Source organism: Phascolarctos cinereus, unplaced genomic scaffold (genome assembly GCF_003287225.1).
Source record: "Phascolarctos cinereus isolate Bilbo 61053 unplaced genomic scaffold, phaCin_HiC Scaffold_4;HRSCAF=312, whole genome shotgun sequence".
NCBI classification, from domain to species: domain Eukaryota; kingdom Metazoa; phylum Chordata; class Mammalia; order Diprotodontia; family Phascolarctidae; genus Phascolarctos; species Phascolarctos cinereus.
Window position 1 is genome coordinate 483,948,174 of NW_027555847.1, and position 7,818 is coordinate 483,955,991.

The following is a 7,818-nucleotide window of genomic DNA, read 5'->3' on the forward strand; positions in this document are numbered from 1 at the left end:
TAGTAATTATTTGTTATTACTAGTAATAGTATTATTAAAACTTATTACTATGGTAGTTTGAAAAAAAAGGTTGGGACTGAGTTTTGTATAATGAGGTGATTCTAAAAAAATAACAAAATTGGTTAGGAAAAAGTTAAAAGGAGAAATTATTTCATTAACATGGGGTGTAAGTGGAAGAACTAATACAGAGGAAGCAAATGGGAGTGCAAGGTTGGTAATACTAAAACCTTACTCTCATCTGGGTTGAAAAGGAAACAATGTATATGTCTGAAGAGAATTAGAAGTCTTGAACTTTTACAGAGGTGAGAAAATGGGGGGTAGTGTGGAGCAGGGACTTTTAGAAGGGAGCATTGATTAAGATTAGGAGAGTAGTGTAAAGAGATAAGGGAGGAACTTTTAGAGTGGAGAGTAAAATCAGTAATAGGAGGGTAAAGGGAGAAGATAAGGTTACAGGGATAGAGTGAAAAGAGGCTAAGATGAGAATCATTAAGTAAAAATAAGATGGAGGGAAATTCACAAATACCAATTATAACTTTGAAAGTGAATGGGAAGTGACTTGCGTGAAATAATGAAGAGTGAAATGAACATTGAATACAGTAATAACAATATTTTTTAAAGAATGACTTGGAGCAAATAAGTTATTTTATCTATTATAAATGAATTGTAAAGAGAAAGAACTGATAAATAGAAATATGTATAGAGTAATTGTACATATATTCATATGTGTGTGTACGTATATGTCAGCTATTCTTATAAGCAGCCATCTTCTCTTCCCACAGTGCTTCCCATTGGAATTATTATCTAATCAGCTTTTTCTAATCATTTTTATGCAGACCATCTATAAATCTGCATTCCCAACTGTCTCCTAGTCATTTCCACTTGGGTGACCCATAAACCTTAGGAAGATTCTGAAGAACACCTTGCAAGATTAAGTACAGACATGGAGGCCCTTTCTCAAGCTGACTGCCAAACATTCAGACTCTATGGCAGAGAGCGCAACTCTGGTGGGATGGCCCTGTTGTTTGAATGCCAAATATACATTTGCATAAAATGCTATTTTATGGAGAACTCACATTAAGCAAGCACTCACATAGAGGTCAGAAGAAGAAACACAAGGACATTCTCAAGGTCTCTCTGAAGAACTTTGGGATTGATTGTGGGACCTGAGAGATATTGGCACAGACCTGCCAAGCATGACATGTACCATTATCTGTGCCTAACTTGTGAGAAAGCATTTCAAGCTTGTATTGGCATGGTAAGCCACAATCTGACACAATATACTTTATTGACTGCCACATTAACATTGACTGATGTCATTTTGGTTCTCTTCAATTATTAAGGACAACTACTACTGTTATGTTGATGTAATAACAAAATAAAAATGGAAGGGTGAGATAGGGACTTACTAGAATAACGGGTAAAGGAGAGGAAGAATGGGAAACATTTTAACACTTAAGTCTCATCCTCATATTAACTGGTTCAAAAATAGAAGAACACACATATATACTCAGTTGGATATTAAAATTGATCTCATCCAACAAAGAAGTATAATAAGAACAGACTAAAAGAAAAGGGGTAGATATATGTTTTAAGAGTGAGGACATATCAAAGGAGGAAGTGGTCACAAGCAAAACAAAATTTTTGGAAGGGAACAGAGTTATAAAAAATAGAAAAAATTAACATATGAATATAAACACTGAGTAGAGGCAGAGCCAAGATGGCAGAGAAAAGCCAGGAAATTGCCTGAACTCTCCCCAGTTTCCATTGGAAACAATATTAAATCACACTTCTAAGTGGATTCTGGAGTGACAGAATCTACAAAAAGATGGAGTGGAACAATTTTCCAATTTAAAATAACTTAGAAGGAGTTCAGGAAAAGTCAGTCTCACTTTGGGAAAAGGGGAGTGCGGCCCAGCACAGACACTGTGTGGTCAAGCCAGTGGGAGTCTCTTAGCCACAGCACAGACCACTAACAAAAGCCCCTGAGTCCTAGCTCAGTATGCCAACTGTGAGGCCTCCAGGCCCAGTGAGAAGAATCTCCAGACTAGGTCAGGCCACCCCACCATAGTAGGCAAGTTGCTAGTACTTGAGGCCCCAGTGAAGAAAGCCAGTGACCAAGCCCGTAGCCTCCATAATATGAATCTTCGGACTGTGCCCTCTAATCCCCAGAGGCAGAGCTTACTTTAAAATACACAAAACAGGCTAAAAATGAATAAAAACAAGTAAACAAAAAAAACCCAGCCCTGTCCATAGAAAAGGTACTATGACAACAAGGAAGATCAAAACACAAACTTAAAAAAGGACAACAATGTTAAAATGGGTACATGCAAAGCCTCAAAATGGAAGATGAATTGATCTCAAGCTCAAAATGTCTTCTTGGAAGAGCTCAAAGGGGATTTTAAAAATCAAACAAGAAAGGTACAATAAAAAATGGAAAAAGAAATTAGAGTTGTGAAAGAGAATCAACAGTTTAGAAAAGGCAGGACAAAAATTGACTGAAGAAAGCAATTCCTTAAAAAATAAAATTGGTCAAATTGGAAAAAAAAATGCAACAAAGAAAACAACTCCTTAAAAATTAGAATTGGCCAAATGGAAAAGGATGTATGAAAGCTAACTTAAGAAAATTGTTGAAAATTAGAATTGGGCAAGTGGAAGCTATTTTGTCGATGAGACATCAAGAATCAGTCAAACAAAATAAAAAGAAATGAAAAAAATGATGAAAACCTAAAACACCAAATTACCATTATCAAAAATAAAAAGGGTGAATTCGCCATCACTGAAGAGGAAATTAAAGCAATAATTAGGAGCTATTTGCCCTAGTATGTGCTAGTCAATCTGCTATCTAGGTGAAATGGATGAATATTTACAAAAATATAAATTGCTTAGATTAATAAAAGAGGAAAAAATACTTAATCACATTTCAGAAAAATAAATTGAACAAGTCCATCAATGAACTTCCTAAGACAAAAAATCTCCATGGTCATATGTATTTACAAGTGAATTCTACCAAACATTTAAAGAACAATGAATTCCAACACTATATAAACTATTTGGAAAAACTAGGTGAAGAAGTCTTACAAAATTATTTTTATGACACAAATATGATGCTGATACCTAAATCAGGAAAAGTCAAAAGAGAGAAAGAAAACTATAGGTTAATTTCCCTAAAGTCTATGATGCAAAAATTTAAATAAAACATTAGCAGAAAGATTACAGAAATTTACCAGGAGATTAATATGCTATGACCAGCTGGGATTTATACCAGGAATGCAGGACTAGTTGAATATTAGGATAACTATCAGTGTGATTGACCATATCAATAATAAAACTAATAGAAATCATATGATTAGCTCTAGAGATGCAGGAAAAGGTTTTGACAAAATACAGCACCCATTCCTATTAAAAATAATAGAGAACATAGGAATAAATGGAGTTTTCCTTAAAATGATAAGCAGTATCTGTCTAAAATCAACAGCAAGCATGTATGTAATGAGGATAACATAGAAACCTTCCGTATTAGATCAGGAGTGAAACAAAGATGCCCATTATCACCACTGTTATTCAATATTATACTAGGAATATCAAATTTAGCAATAAGAGAAAAAAGAAATTGGAGGAATTAGAATAGGCAATGAGGAAACAAACTATCACTCTTTGCAAATGATATAATGGCATACCTGAATCCTAGAGATTCAACTAAAAAAATGCTTGAAGTCATTAACAACTTTAGCAAAGTTGCAGGATAGAAAATAAACCCACACAAATCATCAACATATCTATATATTACTAACAAAGCCTAGCAGCCAGAAACAGAGAAATTCCATTTAAAATAAATGCGTAGTCTACCTGCCAAGCCAAACACAGGAACTACATGAATACAATGACAAAACACTTTTCACACAAAGTGAGATCTAAACAATTGGAAAAAATATCAATTGTTCATAGGTAGGCCTAGCTAATACAATAAAAATGACAATTCTATCTAAATTAATTTATTTATTGAGTGCCATACTAATCAAACTAACAAAAATTATTTTTATAGCTAGAAAAATAGTACAAAAAAAGCATTGAGAACAACAAAAGGTCTTAAATATCAAAGGAATTAGTAAAAAATGCAAGGGAAGGTAACCTAGCTGTACCATATCTAAAACTCTATTATACAGCAGCAATCATCAAAATTACTTGGCATTGGCTAAGAAAAAAAAGTGGTGGGCCAGTGGAATAAGGTAGATATATAAGAAACATTAGTCAATGATTATAGTAATCTACTGTTTCATAAACCCAAAGACTCCAACTTCTAGGATAAGAACTTATTATTTAACAAAAAGCTTTTGGGAAAACTGGAAATGAATATGACAGAAGCAAGGAATAGACCTTTCATGCTCTATGAAGATAGCCAAGATATGTACAACAAAGGTATATGATTTAGATGTAAAGGGGGATACCATAAGCAAATTAGGAGAACAAGGATTAGTTTACCTGTCAGATCTATGAAAAGGGAAGAATTTATGACCAAACTGGAGGTAGAGACCATTATGAAATGCAAAATGGGTAATTTTGATTGAATTAAAATAAAAAGGTTTTTTCTCCCCCCCCCCCCCCAAAGCCAATGCAACCAAGGTTTAGAGGAAAGCAAAGCTGGGAAACAATTTTTACAGCCAGTGTTTCTGATTAAAGGCCTCATTTCTTTAAAAAAATGTAGAGAACTGAGTCAACTTTATATGAATACAAGTTATTCCCTATTGATAAATGGTCAAAGGATGTAAACAAGCAGTTTTCAGATGAAGAAATTAAAACTTTCTCTAGTCATATTAAAAAATACTCTAAATCACTACTGATTAGAGAAATGCAAATCAAAACAACTCTGAGGTACCACAACACCTATCATATTGGCTAATACAACAGAAAATGAAAATGATAAATGTTGGAGATGTGGGAAAATTGAATACTAATGTATTGTTGGTGGAGTTTTGAACTGATCCAACCATTCTGGAGAGCAATTTGGAACTATTCCCAAAGGGCTATACAATTGTGCATACCCTTTGAGCCAGCAATACCACTCCTAGGTCTATATCCCAAAGAGGTTAAAGAAGGAAAAAGGATCCATCCATAGAAAATTTTTAAAGCCATGCTTTTTGTGGTAGCAAGGAAATTGAGGGGAATCCATCAACTGGGGAATGGCTGAACAAGTTGTAGCATATGTTTGTGATGGAATATTATTTTCTTGTAAGAAATGGCAAGGGGAGGGTTGGTTTCAGGGAAAAAAAATCTGGGAATTGTTACACGAATGGATGCAATGTGAGGTGAGCAAAACTAGCAGAACATTGTACACAGGAACATCAATATTATGCTGATCAACTATTCAAAATTTAGCTACTCTAATTGATACAATGATGTAATAGAATTTCAAAAGGCTCACGATGAAAAATTACATCCACCTGTAGAGAGAGAACTGATGAACTATGTGCAAATTGAAACACATTTTTTAACTTTCTTATTTTTCCTGATTTTTTAAAACATAATTAATATGGAAATATATTTGCATGTGAAATGATTAGATTGATTCTGTGTCTTTTTAAAATTGATCCTATTTATAGCTGATTGATTTTGTCCAGTAACTGAATACCTTATTGTTCTTTTTCTCTGAACTTAGTTTATAAATTCGTCTGGCCTGTAATGAGCTTAGAAATCCAATTCTCTTGTTAATCTCTCTGTTCTATTTTTGTGTCAAGGAAATCTGTTACCCTTGAAGAATGCAGGTGGACAGCAGAGAGTCTAGTCTAGTATCTTTATACCACCAAATTATCCTTCAAGGATGTCTGGTTTGTTATCCAAAGAAGTCTGGTCCACTATCTCTAATCTTGCAGGTGGACTCAAGCAATGAACATTCTTAATCACAGGAAGGAAGGAGTGGATTCTTGCTAGCCCTTCCTTCCCAATTTCCAGTCACTCATACTGTTCCCTTCATCTTCATCCTAACCAATCATTGATTTTGCCATTCATTATGTCAAGGCCTTTTAATCAATCATACCTTTCTCCCCACTTATGAAGTCCTATCCTTTGTTCTGTACTCCCCCAAACCATAAAAGATACCTGTTCCCTATCATTAGAGACCTTACCTTTTTTGAGGAAGCAGACATAGTATTTGTTGGTAAATATGCACTTTACTAATAAATTGATTATACTCAGAATTCTGTGCCTCAATTTACCTTATTTTGATTTACACATGATTTTACATTTATAATGGGTATCATATTACCTGCTTCCTCAGTGGGTTGGGTAGGGCCTGGATGGAGATAATTTGCAACTGAATATTTTTTTAAATGAATGTTAAAAAATAAAAAGAAGTGGCTGTATTCTCTCAAAGCTTCATCCTTACACTCCTCCATATGTAATATTGTAAAACAGAAATAATATCTCCATTCCCCATTGTTCTTTTCTTGCTCTTTCACATTTTGATAACCTTTGAAGGGTAAAGGAGGAGGTGAATTTTCCCACACATCTAAATATTCTTCTTCCACTTTCATGGACATAGAGAAAGATATCTTCTTAACCTCTTTTTTTTTTTTGCCTTCCCTTACATTACTCTAATTGTATTCCTGGTAATCTGACTGTTACTTTTCTATCTCTACTTTTTTATCTTCTTTCTCCCAATACCATAAAATGGTACCCCCTAATAATCTGTTTTCATGTACGTTATCCTCTTTCTACTTGAAGCAACAATTCACTCTGATGGAGAGACAGAAGATATGTGACAAGAAACACAAACCACCACCACTTACCCTCAAACTCTGAAGAAAACAAGACAGGACCCTGAAACCAAGAATGCCAGGAATAGCAATGTCCTACCATCCCATGCCAAAAGTTCTGCTTCTAGCCTAGCCCAATGAGACCTGCCAATTCCCTCTGTAGGTATTGCAGCCACAATTCCTCAAGAGAGGGAAATAATGCTCTTAATAACAGAGTATTTGCCATTGTGAAGTGCTTATGATCAGAAATGGATATGGTTTTATCAGTGAAAATAACATTAAATATGTATTCCCATCTGCTTTATCACTCAACCTGAAAGAAGTCTTTCCATCTGGTTTGCAGTTGAATTGTGTATCACTATCATTGTATATTTTAACTAAGTTTGCCCATTAGAATGCAAACTCCTTAAAAGCTAGGTCTCTCTGGCTTATTCTTTTTGTCCTCAGTGTTTAACAAAATACTTTGCATATAGAAAACACTGTTAACATTTTTCCCAATTCATTCACTATATTATGTCTCTCTTGGATCTCATTTACTCTAAAAGATTTTTTAGAGATGACTAGTAAATTGGTAAATCTGATGGAAATCACACATATAAGGTTCAGCCTCACATTTCTAACCAACTAAAATGTTCATTCCAACTCACCTCAAAATAAACATGAACAATACTGAACTCATTGTCCTTTCAACTCTCTTACTTCTGTGAATGGTACCACCATCTTGTAACCCTTCTAGGCTTAAAAGCTTTGGATCATCTTTGGTTATTATTCTCCCTCACAACCTACTTCCTACCAAATATCAATCATTTTACTTTTGCAAAGCCAGTCATACTCCCACCATACTGGTTCAGGAGTTGATTGTCTCTAGTTTATTCTTATAAAATAGTTTCCTAATAAGTGTCCCTGCTTCTAGTTTCTCATATTTTTAATTTATCCTTCATCCTGAGATCATCTTCCTAATGAAAAGCTAGGCCATGCAATCTTTAACTTCATAATCTTTCTAGCTGTGTGACCCTGAGCAAGTTATTTATGTTCTGTCTGCCTCAGTTTCCTCATCTAAAAATGGGAT